Genomic DNA, 27,818 nt, shown 5'->3' on the forward strand with positions numbered 1-27,818 from the left:
CAGTGTAATGTGAGCATTTGACTTCTTGTGATAAGAGTGTGGTATGTATAGCTACCAGTTACACTCTAATCTCTTGAGCCGACAAGCAAGAGGCCTGTCTTGGTTGCTGAAGTGCTGGGAAGAAGCTATATTGCTTTAATCAAGGCTAGAGAAAGCCATTGTTAATTTCCCAGAATATGGGTGTTAGCAGTTGCCAGTGGATTCTGCCAAGTTCTTTTTTCCCCAGGCAATTTTTGCTTAATTTTTCATAGCTAACAACATTACCCCACTGCAAATATTTTTGACATGGCAGTGACTACTTTTACAGTACAATTCTTGCACCCTTCTAAGCCCATTAACTTCAATGGATTTAGAAAGATGTAACTGGGTTTACGATAACACTGCAAATGATGTCCTCTGCTTGCTTTGGAACATATTTTTGTCTCTCTCAATCTCTTTTACATCTAACAAAAATTGTTTTATAAAATTAATTAGTTGTGTCTATGTGTGAGTCTGCACATGTCTTTTCCTTCCACCAAAGTCGTTCATTCAGATGAATGGACAACAAGTTCTGTGTTTCGGCCCCCGTAATTATTTATTCCCATTTACGTTTGTTTATTTATTTATCTGTAATCTATATTTCTTACTGATATTTGGAGCAGTTAAAATTTTAGCAATGCAGTAGGAATCCTTTGAAACATGTAATAACCATAGTAATAAGATTGGATTATACATTTAGAAAACAGCGCAATAGGAATGTTATAAGATGTGACATAAGAAAGGCAGAAAATGGATTGCATAGATTAGAAAACAATGCAATAAAAACATAATAAACAGTGCCATAAACTACAACTCTTATCCCTTACGTTGTCAAAACTTCCTTCAAAATAGCATCATTTGCCTTGACTTGAATATCTAATCTCTCATGCAAGCTAGCTAATTGTATTTGCTCAGCATATTCAAAGCATTAATGTAATTTAAAGCTCCGTCTTAAGATTCTATTATATTTGGAATGGCAACCTTACTTGTACATTATATATAATGTATTAAAGTAAAACATCTGAAGAAAACTGATGGGTATTTTTACATTAGAATTTTGTAGAAGTTTATTTCCTGATGATTTAAGAAACACAATAGAAATTATAGCATTGTTTTGGTTCATTACAATCTTTTGCCTGAATTATGGCAAAACTGCATTTACCACTAGTCGTACATGTGTGTCGTGAACAAATCAGTAATCCTAGCAGTGTGGTGAGAGAGAGTGTGCTTTACTGATTGTTGACTCCTCTACCCAATGGCCAGTGATGAGCATGGAGGGGCTGGGGAGGGATGTGTATACAGCTATGCTACCCAACCATATTTTACACAATTGCACCACTTCTGGAGTTTCTTGAAGGCTGAAGAATGTTTCAAGTGTTTTTCAAGAGTAAAAAAGTTGAGAAAGTGTGGGTTAGAATGTTGGACTAAGATCTGGGAGATCTAGAGTTGAATCCCCACTTAGCCATGAAAGCTTGCTGCGTCACCTTGGCCCAGTCATATACTCTTACTCTAACCCAGTGGTCTCCAACCACCGGTCCAAGAACCGGTACCGGTTCGTAGATCAGTCAGTACCGGGCCACGGCTCCGCCTCATCTTCCTCCCTGGCTGCTGCCTCGGGGGTTGCCCTGCCCCTCTGTCACCAGCTCACCTTTGGTACTTTCCCGTGGCCGCCATGGCTGAGGCTCCCCCTCAGTGTGGCACTGCACGGCTGCTGCTGGCAGTGCCCCCCCCAGTGGGTGGCGGGAAGTTAGGGGTGCCGGTGGGAAAGCAAGCAGAGCAGGGGCTCAGGCAGCAGCAATGTCCCTCGGCAAAAGATTACCCCCCCCCCGGGCCTCAGTAAAATTGTCAAGCGTTGACCGGTCCCCAGTGATAAAAAGGTTGGGGACCACTGCTCTAACCTACCTTGTAGAATTGTTGTGAAGATAAAATGGAGGAGAGTTGCTTTGGGTTCCTGAGGAGAAAGTTGGAATATAAATAAATAAATAAATAATAATGGTTAGGTATGTGTAACATACACAATTTGACATGATGAGAATTGCTTTCATTTCTTCTGTGAATGTAGGGGCATGTGTGTAGTGACCAAACTTCCACACGTGGGAGTTTTCTGAACAGTTTTCTACATTGTTCCCCTTATGCATATCCTCATCAGCTACTCTGTACTGGCTCTTGAGCATTCGGTTGTCATGACTGCTATAATGACTCTCCCTCCCTTTTTGTACACACATGTTCTGCTGTACTATAATGGTTCTATTAACAACTGAAATAGAAAAGTGCCTATAGATCATTGTAGCAATATACCAATTACCAGTAATTTTTTTCTTTCAAAAAAGCCCTCAGAAGGGCCGCCATTGATATAACAGGAAAACATGGTAGGAAAATGGTGTCTGTGAGGGGCAGATGGCAGGAAAATGGCACTGATGGAGGTGGATCTCTTGCTGGGAAGAAAAATGTGTATCATTCTTTCCAGACAGCATGGTAATGTGTTTGGTCTACATGCTTACCAAAAACATCAGAGTAAAGCTGGTCAGAATGATAACGGCATGATGTATGGAAGCTCAACAAAATGAAAAATAAAGCATTGCAGTTTGGAAACCAAGTTGAAGACATCTCCATGTAGAAGTGGTCATCCTTATCCATTGTTGTTCCTCTTAATATTTGTGAAACAGCCTGGGGGGTGGAATGGTCCAGGGTGTCTGAGTTGGATTAGGGGCAAGCAGCTTTGCTGGCTGCACTCTGATTGGACCTGCCCCTACAGCTCCCGCCCTCCTTCCCTGGACGCTAGCGAGAGAAAGACAAATTGCAAAAGAGCCCCAAACTGCAAACCAGCCTCGATTCCCTGCTACTAACGAGCCCTCATTACCTCCTTATGACTCCTGCTGAGAGAGAGAGAGAGAGAGAGAGAGAGAGATCTGCGCCTGCTGGTGTCCCCTGGGTCCTAGCACCCATTGTATTCATGGTTGCAATGGGCTTTCTTGCTAGTAGCAACATATTTTTGCTTTATGAATACATACACTTTTTAAATAGAAGCACACAAAACATTTTGTATGTGTCTTTAAAGCTGTAATAAGTAAAACACTTTTGGCTTTGGAACATGTCTGTCTGTAGATCAGGAAAAAGGATAAAATCTGTATGTTCAATGGGGTGACAAACATACAGCCTGTGGACCAGAACTGGCCTGTTCAGAGCTCTTATCCGGCCTGTAAGCAACTGATAGACCTTTCTTGCCAGATGACAGAGGCTGTGCATTTTGTCCCTGTATACCAGGCTTTCTCAACTAGGGTTTCTTGACAGCACTGGAAGGATTTCCTAAATGGGTGGGAGTTAATTAATTTTTTATATATTTTTAAAATTTGTTTAAAAATTTGTTTGGGTGATATCACCATATAGGATCATGTAGATCTGCCCCCCCCTAAATGGCCAATGATGGGCCCCAGGTGGTTATGTACACAGCTATGCTTTCCAAGCATATTCTCCATGATTATACCACTTCTGGGGTTTCTTGAAGCTTGAAGAATGTTTCAGGGATTTCTCAATAGTAAAAAAGTTGAGAAAGGCTGATGTACAATTTCTCAGTGCTAATGAGTAATGGAAGTGGGAGGATGGGTTTTGTGAAAATGCTTTAAGGAAATATTATAAGAGTGTTAATGTTTTAAACATGTTTGTATTTTGAGTAAAACAATATTGTTATTTGGATTTGCCTGTATCCTTTATAATTTATACATTTACATTACATTTTACAACATACATGGGTTAGCCCAACAAAGTGACGTTTATGTCAGATTCATCCCTTGTAAGAAATGAGTTTGACACCTCTGTGTTAAGGCACAGGTCTTTGTTCCCTGTTCAAGGATGAAACTCACTGGGCTGTGGTGGAAAGTGCTGTAAAGTCACAGGTGACTTATGGTGATCCCATAGAGTTTTCAAGGCAAGAGAAGAAGTAGTTTGCCATTGCCTACCTCTGTATAGCATACCTGGACTTCCCTGGTAGTCTGCCATGCAAGTAATAACCAGGGCTTACCTTTCTCAGCTTCCATGGTCAAGCTAGCTTAGTCAGGGACAATTTCTTTTTGCAATCTGTACTCTCCCTCTGGCTAACATTGCCTGGGGTCATCTATTGGGGTAAAAGGTGAAGATCCGCAGGGGAGACTAGGTTGCTGATTGTTGTCGTCATCAATTGTATTGGGTTTTATGTTGATTTTATATTTTTCTGTAAACCGCCACAAGCTGGCTGGTCCGAGAGTGGTGGTCTATAATAAATAAATACATTCACTGAGTAGCTTTGGGCAAGCCAGGATCATCTGAGCACTGGAGAGGTTTTATGGGAAGCTAAAATTATGTATGTTCCCTCAAGTTTCTTGGAAGAAGGTTGGGATGCAAATATAATAGTTAATAATATGGCTTTGGCTCTATGAATGTATCCAGATATACTGGGGATATTTCAAGTAGCTAGCTGGTAGTAATTCCAAAGTCATTCTATATGTTATGAATATAAACCATGAAAACTGAAGGCATTATTTGCGCAGAAAATTATAGTTTTTCTGTATGTTTTGAATTAGGCCATTAATAATTGTAGGTGTTTTATTTAAGCTGTTTTATTTTAGATATATATGTAGTCTTTCCATTCAGTTAAGGTCCTCCACTGAAAAATGAAACTTTGCCTTCTAGAAATAAATGTATCTCAGGCATTGGGCCGCTACATGAATTTGATCTTAGTGGTTTTGTGAGATCCTCATTTTTCTATTGAACTTAAAACAGTATATATTCTAATAGTCACATGTGGAATGTTATTTATTTTATTTATTTATCTATTGTATGGCATGTGTGTAAAGTAGCCAGGAGATTCTACTATTGTAGGATTGTCTGACATGCAAGAAACATTTGGAAGGGGTTTGCCATTGCCTGACTCCATGTCATAACCCTAGTTTTCCTTGGAGATCTCCTACCCAAATGCTAATCAAAGCCGACCCTGCTTGCCTTCTGAAATCTAATGAGATCTGATGTGCATTGGCTATCTAGATCAGGGCTACATGTAAGCTCATCTACAGATACTTGTATCTACAGATTGGGTCCACGTGGAGAGAAGAGAGGTTTCTCTCCAAATTTAGGGGACCTCTCCAAGTTTGCAGAAAAACCTTATATTAAATCTTAAATCTATAATAAAAAGGTACAGAGAGTAACCCCCTCAAGTGTGGCACTGCTGATGTGGGGGGCGGAGGGGAGGGAAAGAGGACAGGGAACTGCAGCTACTGCAGACACATGGCTAGGTGAGAAGAAGCAAAAGCTTTGTGTTGCTTCTCCCTAGGACAGCAGGGAAGTTTAAATAGTGCAGCTGAACCAATGGCTGCAGAGGTGGGGATGAGAAGGAGCCGCCTCACTCACCTGCTCACATTCATAGCTGCTGGTTTAGCTGTCTTCAGCTTCTAACTGACCAGATTGTATGTATTTGTGATGGGGACAGTGGGGGGGGGGGAAGGTGAGGAAAATTCCTTGCTCTCACTTGCCTGTCTCTAGCGTGTTTCTCCTGGAGTCTAGCCACTTAGAAGCCAGCAGGAAAGTTTAAAGAGGGCAGTAGGGGTGGTGGCTATGGAGATGTGCAGGTGAGTGAGGAGGCTCCTTCTCATCTACTGCCTTCAGAGCCGCTGCTCCAGCTGCTCTCTTTAAACTTTCTTGTTGGCTTCTGACCAGTGATCCTGCTGGGAGAATCAGTGCTGGAGCTGGGGTGGGGGGCAATGGTGGCAAGGAGAATTCTTCACTCATACTGACTGCTTAGAAGCTGGCAGGAAATTTTAAGGAGGGCAGCTGAGTTGGTGGTTACAGAGGCAAAGATGAGGAGACACACACACATCCTGCCTCCAGAGTCATGATATGCAACGTGAAGACCAATGGATGCTCTTTCTGCAGAACTTTTATTCATTGCAATTTAAGGATTCTAGAGGGATCCTAATATTTTTAGGGAATTGCTGTCAGACCCTAACAGATTTCTTTCATATCTTCAGGGAGTTCCTGTCGCAAACTCCAGGATTTCCTTTCTTTGTGCCTCACCAAGAAGGACTCCATGACTGCCAGGTAAATCACTTTGCAGGTGTTCCTCCTCTCCTTTACTCCCACCACTGTCCCATTCATTGGCTGCAGAAATGGATCCTAGTCACTTTCTAGTCACATGGGCTCTGTAGTCAGCCTCTGTTGACTCCTTCCAGCTTCAGGTAGAGGCCAATTCTGGCAGATGACTGAATCTAGTTATATCTGAGCTTCATCTGTTTTGTCCAAACTATTTATTAATTGGACAGTAATACAGAAATATATATATACACACATCTTTTTAGAAAACCCTAGCAGATTAAAGCTAACAGGAAAGTTTCCCCCAATTCCCCAGTAATTTTTGAACATTTGTGAAATAAATGTCTGCCTTTCTTGGATGAGCATTATAAGTTAGAATGCTGGATTATTCCACTGCCATATGGATGGAGTGCTGAAACTTTTAGCTTGCAATAGCATCAGGCTTATTCAGAGTGAGCCAAAAATGCGATGTGAAGAGTCAGCAAAGGGGCTGTAGCAGACACACTGTGAGTACAGTTGTAAAAGGCTCTTAGTCTCACTGGGAAATCTACATTAGTCTAAACTCATCTCACTGCCAGATAGCCTCTCTCATTCCCCCCCCCCTTTCCCCATGTGTATTTTATCACTGCCTTGTAATTACGCTCCTTTGAGAGCGTAGAGGGTAGGAACTGCACTTGCTTTTGTTGTTTTGTTAGGCTAGGGGAGAAGTAAACTGATCTGACTCAGGAGAGGTTTACCTGATGGTGGAGAAGGATGGGAATGGTGGGAAGGGGGAGTGGAAATAGGGAGAGTGGCAGGTGATTTCCAGCTTCAAAGAAGTGACAGCAACAGCAGCTTCTGTTGTGTATTCCACTGCAGGTACTAAGCTAAGCTTTGGGACCTGGAGAAGGTATAAAGTCTGGTGAAAAGTCATGGGCAAAGGAAGGCTGCTGACTGAGGGGTGTTGCATGTTCTTGGATTAGGTGCTTTCTCTAACATGTAATGTTTGAACATTGCAGAATATTTTTCTGCTTTTCACAATGTCATAATATCCTACAGACACTCAGTGTTTTGCTAGTGCTGCACTAAATGGTGATCTTACGTTTACCTGGAGGAAAATTTAATTGAAACCACTGATACCTTTTGATGAATAAAATGATTTGGGATGGGTAAAACAGTTTTGCTATAGCTTAGGACTCCTGTTATATTGCTTGTATTTTAAAAGTAAAGGAGTGGGACTAGGGCCCTTACTATATATTTTTAATTTATGTATTACACAGAAAACACAGTTACATTGTAAATGAAAGCTCACAATTTTTCTTATGTTTTACTGTCAATTTTCTCTCAAAACATATGAATGTTTGTTGCTCCTTGACTGACAGGGGTGCTCTGGGTCAAAAGGAACCTTTAGGGATTAATGAGAGTCCCTGCTTGTATTTCAAGTGAATCATTGCCACAGAAAAAGTAAGAACCAATTGTCATGTTTCCCATTGCATTGGATGGGCTTGTGACTTGAGGCTGAGTGTGAATATTGTTAAAATGCTCTTTCCCTAGTTTGACTCACACAAGCCACTGACTCTTGTCAAATTATTCCAAGTTCTTGGCAAGCCTGAATTTTCTGTCTCCAATGTATACAATTCTGGCCTCAGAATGTGGGTTTTACTTAACTCTGGGTAGGGTCAGCTGTTCAGTGGCTGCAAAAGCACGAGAATAAAACACTTTGGCCTCACTCCCCAATTAGAGGAAAGTAGCCCACTTCCTCCCCTCGTAAGACTAGGCTGAAGAAACAAGAGCTCCTTTTCCTTCCCTGCAGCATCAGTGGCTGAAGAGGTGTTAGGAAAAGACTCCTTGGCCCCAGTCAGAGGAAGAAGGGCTGCTGTGGAAAGGCAGCCCTTCCCTCCTTGCAAAAATGATTGCAAAAGGGATGACCTTGTTTTAATTTATTGGAAAACCAGCACAAGCCTTAGTAGTGGATAGAAATTGAATGAATGACTATGTGGTTCTGCGACACACAATTCTGAAAAAATGAATCATCCATTTTTATTCTTTTCTACCCAGTTAATTTATGCTGTACACTTTGGGTTGGATCCAAAGACCAAGAATGAAAGGAAGATAGACACTGGCATTGTTCTGGAAAAGCTCCTGCACATAATCTTTGGATTTAATATCACTTTTTTTTTTGCCTAATCCTCTTAATACGTGCTGAGTGGAAGGCGTGTTCTGCATTTGGACAAGCATCTGTGGGCCCAACCCTTTAAGTATATTTAAAGATAGAGAGCCAGCTATGTTTAGTTTTTATGCTGTGTGAACAAGAATGCTGGGCATATGTAATTTTTGTTGTTCACATATGTCAAGATCAGCACCAAGCACTGAAGGACACAAACTGTGTAGACACTTGAAAATTTGGTTTCTACTCACTGTGTTAATCATAATTCCAGTTTACCCCTCTAATTTTCTGCTCCCCCCTTTTCAGTCTTTATGAAAAGAAACTGATCCCTGAATCTTTTTATGATTGGGATTTGGAAAGAATTTTAGCTTAAATAGTTAAATCTTTGGCAAGACTGGTTGGGTAGTGCTGGTCGGGTGGTAAACTGAATAGATTTTAAATGACAACCTTTTTCTTTTTACAGATTAATATGTTTTCTTCAGTATTTGGGAGACTTTGTTTGATCCAGTGGTCTGACTGGGAAAAATAGTAGTTAACCACTATGATTTTTAGTTTTACAGCTTTCAAGTTTTCCTCAAGGACTATATGCCTGCCCCTCCTTTCTTCTCTTCCTGTTAATAATCTCTCAATGCCCAGAAGCAAGCCTTCTGAAAATACGTGTATAAGGAAGAGAATCTAGGGAGTGTAATTAATATTCCTAGAATGTAACATCAGCAGCATGCACACACTGAGTAGAATATTAGAGCTATTAACGATGAGCTTCTGTGCAATATCTAGGTTGAGAATTCAGTGTGATTAATCTGCCTCTAAGCAGCAGCCTCTGTGCTGCAGGAATGCTGGAGCACATCCAGAATCTTAAAAAAAAATACCTTTCAACACTAACCAAAACAGCTACTACCTGTGAAAATAAATACATTTATTCGTCTTTGTGCAGCCTTGTTTTATTTGTATAAGACCTATCCTGTAATATTTTGCTGAAGAATAACAAGGGTTATCCAGTTACTTTGGCCAGATTCCAATTTTGTAGTTGTGTTTCAGGTCAATTTCTAAAGCATCCTTGCTCTAGTTTCTCTTGGAGTGATTTTCTTCCCTCCATAAACAACATAGAATGTTTGCTGAATGACTCCACTGGCAATAGCTGGCTATAGGTGTTCTCTTATTACTGTGTTGCCCAGAGAGCTAGGGGCAGAGACAGCTCTCATATATGGCATATCTGACATTCCTAAACTTGAAGAAAATTAATACATTCAAGTATGACATCATCATTTTAATTTTCCTAACCTGCCTTTCCTATGAAACTCAGGGCAGGTAACACCAGTGGAAAGACAATCAAAAATAGCATTAAAATTTCTAAAAGAGTTAAAACATTTTAGAGTTATCTGTATGTATGCCAAATGACTTGATCACATTGGAGGTTTCCATTCTTTGGATGGTATTTTTTCTTCCTATGTTTCCTCTCGATGTTTGAGCAGGAGTTCTGCCAGGGAGGCCAGCCAGTCTGAGATTATGGCTGTTATACTTCCAGCCTCATAGACCTAGCGGAAGAGATGACAGGCCCTGAAAAACTGATTAAGGTTCCATAGCGCCCTGATCATGGTTGGTAGAATATCCCACCAGACCAGTTTCTCCTCTTAGGGGCTAGGGACCCAGAGAAAGGTTTGGTCTGCCAACCGTAATACTATTTAGAGGATGTAATGAGAAAGGCGATCCCGTAGATATGCTGGTCCCAGGTATGAAATTGTAATGTGTTGCATATTGTAACTCTACTTTCAAGAGAATCTGGGAGGAAAAGGGATAAGAAAATTCACTCACTTCAATATACTTGGCAGTTAGCCCTACCCTCTCATCTTTCGGATGTTGAGTCTATTTGACCTTTGATTATCTTCTTTTTCATCTTAGATGGAACCTCTCTTCTACTCTCTCTTACCTGGACTCAAAGGTGTAGGAGGTTAACAGTTCTGAAGTTTAACTGTTCATAATAAATTAAACATACCTACATGAGTATGTTGTGAAAGATGTGCTTCTATTTTTTGTAAATAAAATTCCTTTCTCTTGTTACCATTGGAGTTAGATCATCTTTATTATTTGTTCGAACAGCATTTTTGCCTTACTTCGAAAATGGGGAGAATCAGGGACACTGAGTAAAGTTTCTGTGCTTCTAAGCCAAACACATTTAACCCAATAACCCAGTCTACCTTGTGACCTGCTCAGGGTCACCACCTTCTATGACAATGAAAGTTGTATGCATTATATGTCGTTGCATATAACTTACTACTTTCCTCTCTCTCCATCATTGATTCTTCCTCCACTTGTCCTTTTCACTACGTCTTGGAAAGCCCAATCCTGTGGTCCCGTTATGCTCATTGCCACTGGGCTAGCCTTATGGTAGTGTAATCCCAATAGCAAAGTAAAGAACACAAGAACTGCAGAAGAAATGAGCTAATGAAGCAGTGCATTCCAATAGCATCCATGGCAACAATGCCACCTCTTACTCACCCACCTACCATGACAATTATTCTACACAGGCAGTTGTCAGAACATTCTTCACAGCAGATATGAATTAGTGTCTGCGTGAACGCAACAAGCATTCCTGCTTGAGAGCAAGCCAAATGGTCAGGGAAGATTAGAAGTTACAACAGCAAGCTCACAGCAGATAGCAAGCACCTTGATTTGCTTGGTAGTCAAGTAGGAAACAGTGATGCTATGGAAAGCAGAACAGGGGGTTGGGTCTTGCCATGGGAGACGATGAAATGAGTATTATAAGCAAACTGACTTTTGAGCCAATCCCTCCCAACTCCACATGAATCCATCCTCATCGACCAGGATTCAGGGGGTTTTATATGAGGTCCTGAATTGTAGTGGAGGAGCTCACTATCCCTCCAAAAGCATGGGACAAGGAATATGTGCAGTGGAGCCACTGATTCCCAGTGAAGAATTAGAATATTTGTTGTGGCATTGCAGAATTGTGTACAAGAGAAAACCAGTTTGGTGTAGTGGTTAGGAGTGTGGACTTCTAATCTGGCAAGCCGGGTTCGATTCTGCACTCCTGCACATGCAGCCAGCTGGGTGACCTTGGGCTAGCCACAGCACTGAGAAAAATGATCTGACCGAGCAGGAATATCAGGGCTCTCTCAGCCTCACCCACCTCACGGGGTGTCTGTTGTGGGAAATGGAAAGGGAAGGTAACTCTAAGCCACTTTAAGTCTCCGGGTAGAGAAAAGCGGCATATAAGAACCAACTCTTCTTCTTCTACCTGGAATTACTCTTATGCAGGTTCTGCTACAGTGAAGGGAAGTCACAAAGGACTGCAGAAATAGATTGCAGCTTCTGACCACTGGCAAGGAAGTCACTATCATATAGGATACTCAGGCATATTTTAGAGAATCAAAACTGAACTGAGGAAACCCCCCTGAAAACACCAACATATATACAAAGTAGAACAAAAGTAACTCCTGCCAGTGTGTGCTATTGGCCAATTTCAATTCAAACTTACTGGATCTGGTAGTCAGGACCCAGCCATGTGTTATCCAAGCACGATCGCAGGATTGGGATCCTGCCTGGACCTCAAGCTCAGTGTTGTCAGATGTTGTAACTGCAAGCAAGAGGATCTGAGAGGGAAAGGGTTGTGAGAATTCTCTCGCTCTGAAACACATGGTAGTTGGTCCCACTCTCATCCTTTTGTTGAGCCAATTTGGCTGTTGCCTTCTGTTTTTCAACTTATATAGGGCCTCTCTTCTTCTCTCTCTTATCTAGGCTTGGAGATTTAGCAGGTTAACTTTTTTTGAAGTTAATCTGCTCATAGTAAATTAAATGTACCTACATCAGTCATTCTCAACCAGGATTACTAGTAACCCCAGGGTTACTTCAGTTGGGAAGGGTTTAATTTAAATATACATATGTATTTTAAAATTAACCTGGGAAGGAGTCGGGAGGACAGGGTGGCTTTCTGCCTATCTGTTTGATCTGTGGTGGCTTTATTGAATTTACACACAATGGAAAAGGAATGGGAGGGATGAGCTGAATCTGCTGCACATCCTCCCTTTGGCATCTCACATTTCCCCCCTTTCAGAATTTCTTGTCAAAGCCCAGCTGGTGGAAAATGACTGGAGGAAGGCTCTTGCAAGCAAAGAGACTCAGATATACAAGCAGGAGAAGACTGCGTGTAATGCCACAGAGTCTGCCCTCCAAAGCAGCCATTTTCTCCAGGGAAACTGATCTCTATAGTCTGGAGATGAGCTGTAATTCCAGGAGATCCTCAGCCGAGAGGTACTACACCTGGATCCAGTGCAAGGACTCTGCACGGGCTGCAAAAGGATTCCTTTCTTTCCAAATTTCATCTTGACCTGATGGCAGTTTCCAGCCCTAGGAAAATATATTCTCAGGTCTTGCTAGGATTACCAGGTAGTGCCTGGAAATATCCCAAAGTGATAGGTAATCTTCAATCACACAGATGATTTCCCCTGAGGAGATTTGTTGCGTTGCATGGTAGGCTTTATGACAGCTGAGTTGAATGCTTCCTTGTTTTGCTCAGGCAAGGTACTGCAGAAGCAAAAATGAAACTTAACTTTGTATTTATCAGGCATTTTATTTGATTAGTGATACCATTAACACTGTAAACATGTGACTTCTGGGCGCATGACAGGGCGCATTTCTGGGGTTACTTGAAGCCTGAAGAACATTTCAGGGGTTCCTCCATGGTCAAAAGGTTGAGAAAGATTGGCCTGCATAAACATGTCACATAACAGATGTTTCTGTTTTGTAAGTAAAAATTCTTTCTCTTGTTACCATTGGAGTCATATCATCTTTGTAATTTGTTTGGAGAACCTTTACCCATAACTAGGAAACATAGACGTTTGTGGATACTGTGTAATGCTTCTGTGCTTTCAACTCAAATGATTTTTAAAATATTTAACACAATAGTTTTGAAGTTAAAAATAGCATATGAAGGCAACCAATTACAGCAGTTCTTCATCTTTAAACCATTCCTGCAGAGTGGTAATAAATAAAAGGTAATGGGGAGGAGATAGGGCGGGCCCTGTCCGGGATAAAAACGCAGCTCCTGATTCGCCCCTCCGAATGGCACTCAAGGGCCAAGTGGCTGCGTGCGGCTCCCCATTGGCTACTTGGCCTGTCCTCCTATGAGCACTCTGGCAAGTTGGCCATCTGCCCAGTCAGCCGTCCTCGCCGCTGCGCTCACACTGTCGTAAGTCCTCCCCGCTCGAAAACCAGCAGGGACCCAACCTCCACACCGCCCCACACCTGCTTCTTTCCCTTCCCCAACAAAGCCCCGCGCCTCCCCGCCCTGCCGAAGCCCTGCATCTCCCTGCCCCACGCCTCCCTGCCCCGCCAAAGCCCCGACTAAGCCCCGCGCCTCCCCGCCCTGCCAAAGCATCGACTAAGCCCCGCGCCTCCCCGCCCCACCAAAGGCCTGCACCTCCCCGCCAAAGCCCCGCACCTCCCCGCCCCGACTAAGCCCCGCACCTCCCCGCCTCCACAAAGCCCTGACTAAGCCCCACGCCTCCCTGCCCCCACAAAGCCCCGACTAAGCCCTGCACCTTCCCGCCCAGACTAAGCCCCGCGCCCGAGGACTTAACCCACTGCCCGCCTTCGCTCCTGAACGCAGCACCGCCCGGCTTCTTCCCCGCCGGTGGCCTGTGCGATTCACAAACATGGCCCCGCCAGCGCTGGTCCCCTCTCTCCAATTCCAAGGGGGGGCTTCACCCAGAAGCCCTGCCATCTGCCCTGCTATTGTTTCCTGCCCACTGGGGCTGGCCTTTAGTGCCCATTTTATTCAAAAATAAAATGGGCCTTCTTTCTAGTTATGATATAAGAAGCTAACAAAAGAAGGATTAATTTCCCCCCCAAAACAACTGCAGCTCCCATGAGGTATAACAGAAAAAGAATCAGTCTTCCCAAAAAGAACTACAACTCCCATGAGGCAGTACAAGAATGCTCATGCACAAAACGATCCTGGCTTAAACTATGTGGTTGAATTTCCTTTTAGTTTTCATTATGGGTAATTAATTTAACTAACAGTGTATGGCATGCATCTCAGTATCTTAAAAGTTATAAAAGCAGTTTTACAGAGCTTTGATTTTTAAAAATGTAACTTGGCCCTTTTACAGTATGTTAGTATTTATTTATTTAATTAAATAGGAGCTGTGTTGCAAATTTTACTTTTTAGGGGTGAAACGCTATAAGAAATAGGTCATGATATAGCCAAAGTTGAATTTCTCAAATTAGAGTCCACTGGTTTGACCTGACTGACCGATTTCAAAACACAACCTGAAGAAGCTGGAGGAAAATATGTGCAGTGATCCTTCCTTTTATTAACAACCTGCTTGAAAGATAACATCTACCCTCAAACTGGAGCAGACTGTCTGTTGATCCTAGGCTTCAGCTTTGATCCACAATCTGCTTTAGATTTGGCTGTACTCCCAGAGGTTTATACAGAGATACCCCTGGGCTCAATGTTCAAAAAGACTGTTCCATACCTTGGGTATTGCAGACGCTATATGCAGCTCAAATTTCTTGTGCTGAGCTGCAGATAACCATGGTAGAACACTTTAGCGGACACTTGCACAGCAGTTTATTGTACAACAGACAACCCTTGAGAACTTTCTGTAAGTTATGGGGTGGGGGAGTGAGACAATGGGGTTATTCTTATGGCAAGTAAATGTATCATATATGTTCATCACCATCTGAAACAATTATAGAAGGAAGCTTTCCCCTGTTGATCCTACACAGCTCCCAGGTGATAGCCATACATTTATTTGGACGTAGAAAGTTCTTCCAGGATGACCATAATCAGATAACTTCAGTCTACCAGCATATCAAAAAGGGGGCTTGCAAATAGGTTGTCTTGTGTAACTATTGCCTATCTTTGCCTGTCCCTCATACAGTGTGGTTCTATGATATGGTACTCCTTCCCACTCCCCTTTCATATCACTCTATCACTGGTCATGTTGATGTTCTTGTGCCCAGGGGAGAGGGGGATGGAAGCAAGTGCTGAACCAGTAAGTGAAGGTAATAATACTCTGGGTCCTCCTACCAAGGACCAGTGTTTAGTCTAAGACAAATTTGTGGTGTTTGCTGAAATAGGCCGAGTTCTGGCATGAAAGCCAGTTTCAGTGCATTTCTGGCAGAATAAATATCCATGGCTTCACCAGGGATGTGAAGAAGCATCTGATCTCAGCCAAGTAATAACATATGTTGGGTTATAAGGACATCAAGGATGACAAGAGCCAGCCTGTCTCTGTGTGAGTCAGCTTCTAATGTATTCCAAAATGATAGAATATTTTTCTGTGAAATGTCCTGAAATGTCTGGATATGGGCCAGGTGGGTAACAAAGCTCTCATCAAGAGAATGGACAAGAGGTGGCAGCACTCAAGGGTAGTTTTTTCTGATTTCATATTCAAGAATGGCTGGATGCCTGGGCCTCAATCCTGTGGAGGTCCAGGTGTCTCCCCAAAGCTGGCAAGTCATTGTGAGCTGGAGGTTTTGTAGAAGATGTAAATTCAGTTCCTGCAATCACTGGAGACTACTGCTGAAAACAAACAGATGGTCCTGAGAAGTGAAGAACACAATGACTAAGCACACATTGTTGTCTGTAATGTATCTGGCATGAAGTCTTCTAAGCCAGTGGTCCCCAACCTTTTTATCACCGAGGACCACTCAACGCTTGACAATTTTACTGAGGCCCGGTGTGGGGGGGGGGTAGTTTACTTCTCTACTCTCAACCACTGCCCTAACACTCTCTGATCGCTATGGTAATGTTTAAACATCCCTTCAAAATAAGATACAGACACGCCACAACAATGAACATAAGGAACATTTTATTTTCATGGAAATTTTAACTCATGACAATGACAAATCAATGGGAACCCTGAGCTTGTTTCTCTGCAACGAGATAGTCCCATCTGGGAGTGATGGGAGACAATGACACCCAAAGTGTGTTGTAAAGGGCCGGGGGGGGGGATGAAGTAAAGGGCCGGGGGGGGGAGAAGGCGTCGTTCACGGCCCACCTCCAATTAGTCCGTGGCCCACAGGTTGGGGATCGCTATTCTAAGCCACTGCCCTAGCTCTAATATCACTGGTAAGTATCCAGATTTGTGCTGGGAAAGAGCCAGCATAAGTCTTCTCTTTCTGGCTGTGCGATTCCTTTCAGTTTCTTATAAAATTTTATCCCTTGCCTTTTGTGACGCAATTTTCTCCCCCCGCCCCCCTTCAAGTCCTTTTGCGGGTATGTATAAAAGGAGCAAGTAAGAGAAACAGAAGGATCTTTGCTCACAAATTATGAGAGATCTTCTAAAAGCTGCCTTTTGAGTCACTGTGGAATCGATAGGAGCTTAACTCATTCTGGTTTTGAGACACGAGAAGTCCAGGAAACCAATTTTGATGCAAGCACAATACACTATATAATTCATGCAAATCATGTAAATTTTGATTAATAAGTCAATCAAATGTGATTAGCCAAAATTATATTCAGCAGAAGTTGTTGCACTCTATCACAGATAGCACTCATGCTAGGGCAGGCACTACACTAATTACAAAGGGGGGTGCTTAGTGTGACAGTGAAAGGGAAGCCATGATGGAGTTTATGAAGTATTGGCAGGTAGTGTGAGTGGAAAGCTGGTAGTGGAACCCTTGGGGAGTCAAGGCGTGTTATGAACTGGAAAAAAGTCACTCATCTAGGCAGCTGTTTGGAAATCCTTCTAAACAGCCTTCAGAGTCTTTGGAGGATATTTTCTATAAGGCCCAGAAATTTTTTCTTTAGAAGAAGTGATTCGCCCCCCCCCCCCCCAAGTTCTTTAATGGTTTATATGGATTTCAGTAATGAAATACAAGGTCCATTTTTATGGTGTGATCAGATCTTTACCAAAATACACACTAACATCTCAGCATGGGACAGTATGGTAGAAGACAATAAATCCTCTAGCTGCCAGCAGGAAAGGCAAACAGTGTCAAAGGATGTCGATAGGCTTGTCATTCTTTGAGCAAACTCAAGATAAATTTCTGAATATGTTAGAGAGGATCAAAAAGTATTGTTCACACTAAGAGTATACACTTTTCTATTTTACTGTATTCATTTGTTACTCATTTATGTTAGCACATGTTTTTAGTGGGAAACACATTTATGCTTGTAATATTTTCTGATTTAGATTAAATGTTCGAAGATTGTACTCCTCAATTAAGGAACTTTTTTGCCAAATTTTAAGAATATACAAAAAAACATCTCAATTTTTTCGCAATTAATCTTGTATAGTGGGCAGAGGCAGACATTGAACAATCCCCCAAAGCAGGCAGCATTACAAAGCAGGCTCAGAACAGGGCTTGGCATTCAAGAAATCAGATCCGCATAGTGTGCACAGATTATTGCATTGGTGGATCCAAGGAACCGGGCAGAGCTGCAAAGGGAGGTGTCTTGCACCTCAAAAAGGGGAAGAAGTAATAAGCACAGAGGCTTACATTTGACATCCCAAGAAAGACAGGTAGCACTGGTAGAGCAGGTTTACCAAGGGTCCCCAACATTATTGAGCCTGCAAGTACTAATGGAATTTTTAGAACAAGTAGAGAGGGCCACCAAAAATATTTGGCATAGGATGCTGTCAGTCCTAAAATGGCTGTTGTGGATGTGCACCTAATCACAATATATTGGGAGTTTCAAGCCATGCATCCTGTAGAAGCAAAGGTGATGGAAGATTTCTTTTGAAGCATCTTCTGCACTGAGGATGCTGAGGAAAGCTGGAACTGGATCTTGGGGGAAAGGCCCGGATTCACGTCCTGTGCGGTCACATGCAGAGGCATACAAGCCAAGGGATAAGAGAAAGTTGAGGGTGCATGGCTATGATATGCCTGCCTGGGATGAGCTCAGCTCTTTGCTAGTTAATCAGCTGGTAAGGAGCCTTTTAAAACATTTTTTGTTCCAATCAATGATTTATTCAGTTTGTGAATGGGCTTAGGTGATTCACATCAATAGGATAAAATCAATAAAAATTAAAATAGCGCAAAATACTAAAATTAATTAATTATCAGCAACTAACAAAGCTCTGGCTCTCCCACTGCCATCCTCCATCTGGCCTGCACTATTCGAAGTATGTGCCAGCAAAGGAAGGAGGCCCGTATGGTGTTAAACCGCCCTAACGTGGCAGAAGGGCGCTGTTTTACTGGCCCTATCTAGTCCCTTTGGAATTAATTGCCAAGACTTTAGAAGCCAGTAAGTACCAGGAAATACAACAGTGCAGGGGTAGTCAACCTGTGGTCCTCCAGATGTTCATGGACTACAATTCCCACGAGCCCCTGCCAGCACTGGCAGGGGCTCGTGGGAATTGTAGTCCATGGACATCTGGAGGACCACAGGTTGATTACCCCTGCATCAGTGGATGTCATGGTACTTTGGGGTTTCTGATACTTTGGGGTTTCTATTTGGCAGAAAAGAAACAAAGGAATAAAATGCTTTGCAAGGTCACTTTAAGTGCAATGTATAGAGACAGACTTTTATTGATAAAGCATGTACACTCAGGAACATGCAAGAATATAGTACTTTTAGTATTAGTCTGTCCTGCAAATTACATTAAATACACAAAAATGACAGTGGACAAAAACAAAATACAGAACTGACAAATATGTTAGTACAAATATTAAAGGGGGTGGAGAAGGGGGAAACCTCGCAAACTAGATAAACATAGCAACTCTTTCTTACACATGGGGAAAATAACAAATAAACTTCCTCATCATACAGTAGCTTAGCATTTTGCACAATGCCAGAAAGAATGGGAAAATGTTCAGTCTTAAAAAGCACAGAACTAGCTCAAAGAGATACGAGTTCAGGACCAATGATGGGGCTGCCCCCTATATAGAAGAGCTCTTCTTGCTACTGATGACTGGTAGAAACATGATAGAAAGACCCCTAAGGAAAAATCTCTTCTATCACAAAATCTGCTAATTGGAAAAGTTGATGTTAATTGTCATTATTTTCTGATTCTCTGTTGCTTGAGCTCGCTAACAAGACTGACAGGTACCAGAATAATACATATTAACAAATAATGTTCATTTTCACTGTGATTATGTTAATGGAGCCTCTTGTGGCGCAGAGTGGTAAGGCAGCAGACATGCAGTCTGAAAGCTTTGCCCATGAGGCTGGGAGTTCAATCCCAGCAGCCAGCTCAAGGTTGACTCAGCCTTCCATCCTTCCAAGGTCGGTAAAATGAGTACCCAGCTTGCTGGGGGGTAAATGGTAATGACTGGGGAAGGCACTGGCAAACCACCCCGTATTGAGTCTGCCATGAAAACGCTAGAGGGCGTCACCCCAAGGGTCAGACATGACCCGGTACTTGCACAGGGGATACCTTTACCTTTACCTTATGTTAATGGAAGGGATATTTTCATTCTGATTTATAATTAGTGAATGAAAGGATGCATATCCCAATTCAAAGCTGATCTTAATTGTAAAAGAAATATGTTTACTTGCCCATAGGTTTGCTTTGGTTCCCAGAGTACTAAATGTCAATATGTCATGGTAACTTGCTCTTACCTTTCTCGTTTCATGCAGAACCTCAAGTTAGGTCCATAGTTTTGTGGTCAAGTAACATATAAGCAAGTTGAAAGGTTTATAATTTTCCTTTTCCCCATAGCCCCAAAGTATGATAATTTACAAGGTTTTTTGTTTGATGGCACATGAGGTTTTGTTCCTAGGGAAAAAAATGTATTCTTGAAGTTACAATGAAATGCAAAAAAGATTTCACAAGATCATTTCCCTGCTTGACTGCCCAATTATTACTATAATTGGAAGTGACTAGCAACCTGTGTCTTTTTCAGGTATCATTCATATCCCAGTATTGCCACCCGTCATTGTACCTCTTGTGTATTTCATGATATACTATTACATCCTGTTGTTGCACATCTTCATGCGCAGTTGCATCTGTATGGATGCTCTATGACAGATTACTTCTGTCTTTGTTTTCTGTATGGCCCATTATGCACGGCCGCCGAAATGGAGATTTCGGGTCACATGGAAAACGCGGAGGGGGAAGACGCGACGCACACCGGTTATGCACGGGGCGGGGCACGACGGCGGCAAAACCCAGAGTAACCGATTATGCACACGGCGATCCAGGCGCCGCTTCTGGTTGCGCCCTGGTCACCCTGGAGCTGCGCTTTCTTCCGCGTTTCGCGAACGCGGCTTTTTCGGCGGCATGCACCGAAGCTGTGGCCGGTTGCAGCCGGCACCGTGTGTTATCGGTGATTTTAGTCGCCGCCATTTCACCCTGAATGTGCGCTAAAATCCCCGTGCATAATGGGTCTTCGTGACTCTTTGCAGAGTGGCCTTCCACACCAAGCCCAATTACTTGAACTTGCAAATTGTTTATATCTTCCCCATCTCAGGTGAAAATTTTTAAAAGAATTGAATAGCATGAAGATGACAAAAGGGAAAAATATCTTATTTTGCCATTTTGTGGTAATTTTCAGCTTTCTGCAGTGCAGCAATAGCTACAGGCTGTGAGTCCTCCAAACAGTTGGCAAGATCTCTGTGGCTAAAAATCTAGGCCAGCAGTGATGTGAATGTATTCTTAGCATCTTAGCAGGAATGCTCACTGGAAGGTTAGGTAGTGTCTTCTGGTAAAGCGATTAGTTGTGAAAGAAATCCTTCTGCAATATTTCTGCCTTGTGAGATAGAGAAGGCTTTTCTTCCCTTGGAAGAACCAGAACAGGAAGGGGGGGAATCAGATTCCAATTCCTGTTCTAGAAAGCAGGGGAAATTAATTCTAATCGGATAGCGGTAGGCCCACAGTTGCTTCTACAGAAATGTATAGTGGGTGTGCTAATCTTCCTCATACTGCTTCTTCAACTCAACACAGCAAATGTTGTACACAAGCTTTTCATGGACACCTCTTAGTCAGCTTAAGAAAATCAGAAGGTAAGGGGTGATGGGGAGATAATAAATGCTAGCACTGTCTTTCCAGATAAAACCCCCCCAAAGGTGTTGATAGCAGATACTAGTTGGAGTATACAACGGGAAAGAAACCTTTTATTTCCTCTTTGGGATCTGCATGTTTTGGCAGAAGTCTGTTTCTTAGGCTGCCATTTGTGTAGGAAAGAAGCAGCACAGTGCCCATCTCCCTCAAGGTAAAGTTACTGAGGATTACTGGGTTTGGATCCCGTGGCACTTAGGCCAACGAGATTTTCAGGGGATAAGGTTTCAAGAATCAAAGCTTTTTTTGCCAGATACACTTGGATTCTCAAAAGCTTATACCCTGAAAATCTTTTTGATCTCTAAAGTCCTACTGGACTTGAATCTAAATGTTCTGCTGCAGATCAACATGGCTACCCTCTGAAATTGACTTAAGCCTGATTCCTAAATTTATTTTTGACATGGTATAGCTTTCACAAGGGGGCTGTATCATCTCAGTTTACTGTTAGCACTTGGTTCTGTTTGATTCTGTGAAATAGAATACCGTAGGAAAAACATCAGTCTTGTACTTACAAAGGCCCCTGACCAGGATGGCTCATGGTTGCCTGATCGCCTCAGATCACAGAAGCTAAGCAGGTCAGTAGTGGCCCTGGTCAGTATTTGGATGGAAGTCCACCAAGGAATCATGATGTGGAAGCAGGAAATGGAAAACCACCTCTGACTATTTCTTGCCTTGAAAACCCCACCAGGGGCTGCCATAAGGCACCTGTGATTTGACTAGGAGGAAAGGAAAGGGAAAGGAAAGGAAAGGGCATGATACAGTTGCCTTGAATAACTGTAGCTTATCACCACCAGAATAAATTGGTCCTGAAGAAAATGTCTTTGCCCATTCAGCTATGCTCTTGGTCTCTCATCCCTCGATTTCTCAGTAGTTGATGTAGCTGAATGTGTGAATTTTTTACATGCAAAACTATTGAGATGTTATAACATCCGTATTCCCTGTGTGAAATCTGGGCACTTTCACACAAACAAGATATTACTTGATGTTACAGGGGTGGTTGTGAATATGCATGTGTGTGTATGAACAGGACTTTAGATGTGGCATGTTCTCATTTTTCTTATGACATTTTCGATACATGTTAAAGCATATTTTTGCAAGTTTAGAGGCTGGGAATTCTTTTTTTCCTTCACTAATACCACATGCAATGTTTTTTCTGTGCTGCCCATATTAACTCCCATCCATTTTTAGTTAAGTGGGATCATTGGCCCTTTATTTTAGTAGACATCTCGACTCCAACTCCAAGGAATATAATGAAAAGCCTATATCTGTATTTCTTCTTGACTTTGTACTTCTAACATTGTGCAGGACTTGTTGCAGGTGTTTGGCTACTTGAATTTAAGAACAACATTATGCATATTCAGATGTTAATATATTTGTTGTCTTGGAAGATTAATTCAATGGTTATCTTAGGATATTTTAAACAACTGAGAACTAAATTTGAAATTGAATTAATTTTTAATCTATTTATTTATATTTTAATTTATATATGGTCACTCATGGCGACTACTGTCTTGTGACAGTTTACAATATAAAAGTAATAAAAATCACAATAAAACCCCATAAGCCCCCAATAAAATTGCAGAACAAACAGCAATAAAAGGCAGCATTAACTACTAAAAGAGAATCCATCACTATTAGCTCTACTATTCCAGCCATGAGGATCTAGGCAATAACCTAGAGCAGTGGTCCCCAACCCCCGGTCCGGGGATCAGTCGGTACCAGGCCGCGGCTCCTCCTCGTCCTCCTCCCTGGTTGCTGCCTCGGGTGCCCTCCACTCTGCCGCCGGCTCACCATTGGTGCTCTCCAGCGGCCGCCATGGCTGCAGCTCCCCCTTGTGGCACTGCACAGCTGCTGCTGGCAGTGACCTCCAGCGGGCAGCGGGAAATCAGGGGTGCCAGTAGAAAGTAAGTGGAGAAGGGGCTCAGGTGGTGTCAGCGACTTCCCTCGGCAAAAGACTACCCCCTCCCCCCCGGGCCTCAGTAAAATTGTCAAGCATTGACTGGTCCCCAGTGATAAAAATGTTGGGGACCACTGACCTAGAGGGTATAAGCCTGGGGGTTGATCTCAACGCATAGCCAGGGGGGACCTGCAGCCTGCAACCCTGGTCATCCGACTGGCCTCAGCCAAATGCCTGTCGGAAGAGCTCCGTCTTGCAGGCCCTGTGGAACCTAGATAGTTCCATCAGGGCCCTTAGCTCTTCCGGGAGCTCATTCCACCAGGTTGGGGCCAGGGCCAAAAAGTCGCCTCGTGGCAGGTTACAACATAAAAACCCCAGAACAATAAAATCCCATTAAAACAGTACAAAGTGTTACAAAAAACAGCATGGCAGAAAAACCCAATCCTTCCCCATAGGGTACTCTTGCCACCAAGTGGCAGAGGGCTATGTCAACCAATCATCACCCATTGAATTCATAGAATCATAGAATAATAGAGTTGGAAGGGACCTCATAGGTCATCTAGTCCAACCCCCTGCACTATGCGGGACACTCACAACCCTATCGCTCATCCATTGTTACCTGCCAGCTCCTTAAATCTTCACAGAATCAGCTTCTCTGTCAGATGGCTATCTAGCCTCTGTTTAAAAATTTCCAAAGATGGAGAACCCACCACCTCCCGAGGAAGCCTGTTCCACTGAGAAACCGCTCTAAATGTCAGGAACTTCTTCCAGATGTTTAGATGGAATTTCTTCTGAATTAATTTAATTCCATTGGTTCTGGTCCACCCCTCTGGGGCAAGAGAGAACAACTCTGCTAAATCCTCTACATGGCAGCCTTTTAAATACTTGAGGATGGTTATCAGATCCTCTCTCAGTCGTCTTCTCTCCAGGCTAAATAGACCAAGCTCCCCCAACCTTTCTTCATACATCTTGATCTCACCATCTTTCTTCATACGTCTTGATCTCACCCCTCACCATCTTTGTCGCTCTCCTCTGGACATGTTCCTGTTTCTCTACATCCCTTTTCAAACTGTGGTGGCCAAAACTGAACACAGTACTCAAAGTGAGGCCGAACCAGAACAGAGTAAAGTGGTACCATCACTTTCCATGTTCTGGACACACTTTCCATGTTCTGATACAGCCCAAAATCCCATTTGCCTTTTTAGCCACCGATTCACACTGCTGACCCATGTTTAATGTATGGTCAACTAAGACTCCTAGATCCTTTTTGCACATACTACTGCCAAGACAAGTGTCCCCCATCCTATATTGGTAAAGATGGTTTTTCATTTTATTTACTTTAGCCCAGTTCTCAAGCCTATCAAGATCATCCTGTATTCTGATTCGGTCATGTTTGCTACCCCTCCCAGTTTAGTATCATCTGCAAATTTAATAGGTACCCCCTCTAATCTCTCATCCAAATAATTTATAAATATGTTGAACAACACAGGCCCCAGGATCCTGTAGTTTTCCTAGAATTGTAGCTTCAGGTACATGTGCAGAGTGTAGCCCCAATTAAAAAACTGCCAAGGTGCCTTTTAGATTGGAGGACATTTCTCCACACCTTGTATTAGCTATATTTAGATTGAGTCTCCTTCACATTTAGTTCTTAGTGTAATAGCATACTTAGTTGAGAGGAAAAGATAGAATTCACCTGAGGTTTTGGAGGTGTCTGGCTGTCCTAATATCTCTTAGTATGAGACAAAGCTATGCAATTTGTCAGGAACTTAGTAAGATGCTGGATGGTGCTGTACAGTATGCCTTATTTGACTCGGCAGAAATATTCAAAGTAAATAGTACTTTTGCTACCTATATATCTTTCCAGTTTGTTGGGGTGTGATGTTGGTGTTGCCAGATCAAAATTTCAAATCTGAGTTGTGATTTTTACGTATGTAGCCAGAGCATTCTGGAAGGAGGGGCAAGCCTTTAAAGTGTGTAACATCTGGAGACCTTAGTAGGGGCTTGGCAAGCATCTGTGGCTCAGGGAATTTCTTGGTATGTAGGTAAGAATATAAGAGGGCTGCTGTGTACCAGATGTAATACTTAAGTAGGAGGTTTTTGTTTTGCTTAACAGAGCTCTTTGCAGTGCCTTTTAAAAGTTATGTCATGGATGTTATGTTTTGGGGTGGCAATAAAAGAATATAATTGCTGCATTAGTTATTCCTTGCTTCTAGAAGCACTTTATATAGCTGTAAATTGAGATAATTGGTATGTGGGGGGAGTGTCCCTATTTTGTTCTTCACACATTTTAGCAATGGCTGTTGAATGGAAAATGTATTTTACCCTCATTGTGCTATTAAGTGATCCATACCTATGTACAACAGGTGGTGGCTGTAGGGTAGATTTGAGTTAAGGTAAGATATGACAATAGACAGATGAGACAGAACAGAAGAAAGAGCTGTGCTAGTTCCCTTGCTGGGCCTTTATTTGCTGAGGGGTTGCTGGGTGTTGTGCCAGCAGACTTACTTAAGCTAATACTGATTAATGCCTGGTCAGTGTATGGGAAGACAGATACCATCCAGGATTTACTCCTAGATGAACAAGCCAACCTGGAATGCATTGCTGAGACCTGGGGAGGGGGGCGGGTGTTCAAGAAGGTGGAGTTAATCTGTCCCAGCTGTGTCTGCTCAAGTTCTTAATTCAGTAGTGGCCTTGAATCTGTAGATGGGAAAGATTTGTGTGTGTTTCGTTGTCTCTAGTGGGGTTCTGTTCACCAGATGTCAAGCAGTCTCCTAATTTCAAATGTGCATCCCAGGTGGTGTACTCTTGAGATTAGATAAGTATTCTGTAGTGACAGATTTTATTTTCCTGGGCTCCAAGATCACTGCAGATGGGGACTGCAGCAAAAATATTAAAAGACGCTTACTCCTGGGGAGGAAAGCTATGGCAAATCTAGACAGCATCCTAAAAAGCAGAGACATCACCCTGCCAACAAAAGTGCGTCTAGTCAAGGCTATGGTCTTCCCAGTTGCAATGTATGGTTGTGAAAGTTGGACCATAAGGAAGGCCAAGTGTCAAAGAATTGAGGCTTTTGAACTCTGGTGCTGGAGAAGACTCTTGCGAGTCCCTTGGACTGCAAGGCGAAGAAACCAGTCAGTCATAGAGGAGATCAGCCCTGACAGCTCTGTAGAAGGCCAGATCCTGAAGATGAAACTCAAATACTTTGGCCACCTCATGAGAAGGAAGGACTCCCTGGAGAAGAGCCTAATGCTGGGAGCGATTGAGGCCAAGAGAAGAAGGGGACGACAGAGAATGAAAGGGCTGGATGAAGTCAATGAACCAGTCAGTGCGAGCTTAAATGGACTCCGGGGAATGGTAGAGGACAGGAAGGCCTGGAGGATCATTATCCATGGGGTAACGATGGGTCGGACATGACTTCACACCTAACAACAACAACAACAGGTATTCTGTGTACCGTCCACATGGATTTTTACAGTCTGTCTGTCTGCCTGAGCTGGTGGATGTGATGTTAGGGAACCCAGGGTTGATGGTCCTGGGGGGCTTGGAACTTGATAAAGAGGTAACTGGTGTGGATCGGCATTTTATGGAAATCATAGGTCAGTTTCAAATTATACCTAACCCTACACATTTGGGAAAGCATGTGCTGTTCTGTTTGGGTCAACAAGAAAAAGATGTAAGGAAAAAAACCTAATGATGCCTTTTCCATCATGGACATATCATTATCTGAGAGCATTTACATTTATAGGGACTCCAAAACTGAGCTGTTTGGAGCACTGTAAAAGCTATCGGAAGGTTTTGGGAGAATTTTCCTGATACCATAGTTGATAGCCACCTTCTGGAATACAAACATATCCTGGGAAATTGATAGGATTGCTCCTAGATGCCTTCTCCTGTCAACAGACTCCTTGGTTTACTGAGAAGCTGAGATATAGCAGGAGTGGTTGCTCAAGTGTTAGTGGGCTAGTGATGAATCTGACTAAACATTGAGATCAGTATCAGGCAATCTCCAGCACGAGTGCCAAACAGTAGAACCAATTCTGCACGAGGAATTTCCCTCCTGGACATCCTCTCGTTGCTTGCGGGGTTTAGTGCTGTTTCCAGATGATGCCAGCAACAACCCGGAGCTCTCAAGTGGCTGGTGTGAGTTTTCATAAGATTTGCTCTGCGATGAGGGAAATTGCCAAATCCCAATTTCCCTCATCTTGCTGTGCTGCAATCCGGGGCGAAAACAGGGGCAAGCCTGTGTGGAGGGAGAAATGCACTACTGTCTTGGTAGCATTTTGCCATCTCTCACACCTTCCCTTCTCCATTTCCGGATCAAATTTTTTTAAAAAAATGGCACACTTAGTGTTGCTGCGGGACCACAAAGCTACATGCCCTCAATAGAAATAAAATGTTCTACTAATTGTGCTCGGTAATTTTGGGATCGGGCACCTAAAACTAATTCCTGTGTGTGTTTTCTAGAAGTGGGGTAGTAATGGGGAAGGGCATTTGATGAAGCAGCCCTCTCCCTATTAGCTTGGCGTCCATGTTCTGTGATTTAAATCTTTACTTTGAACACACAATCATTGGGGTCCAGTTACCATGGCCAGCCTATCACAAGTGTACCTGAAAATAAAGAGAGAGAATTATAAGAATCCTGAAAAGAGATGTAAAGGAACGTTTAATTATTGTGGCGTGACCCCACAGCAATGCGGAAGTGTAAGTTTAAAAAAAAATGATTCGGTGT

General features: G+C 42.8%; 1 protein-coding gene across 5 annotated transcripts in view; it reads left to right on the top strand.

Annotated features, from left to right (window-relative positions):
- TCF20 (transcription factor 20) overlaps nt 1–27,818 on the top strand; it is a 206,650-nt gene that overhangs the window by 90,643 nt on the left and 88,189 nt on the right. For all 5 annotated transcript variants that reach the window (XM_077339313.1, XM_077339316.1, XM_077339314.1 and 2 more), the window contains one exon: nt 6,015–6,084. The gene's annotated coding sequence lies outside the window, so the exon portion shown is untranslated. The remainder of the gene's footprint in view (nt 1–6,014; nt 6,085–27,818) is intronic.

This window comes from Paroedura picta, chromosome 5 (assembly GCF_049243985.1).
Source record: "Paroedura picta isolate Pp20150507F chromosome 5, Ppicta_v3.0, whole genome shotgun sequence".
Taxonomy (NCBI): domain Eukaryota; kingdom Metazoa; phylum Chordata; class Lepidosauria; order Squamata; family Gekkonidae; genus Paroedura; species Paroedura picta.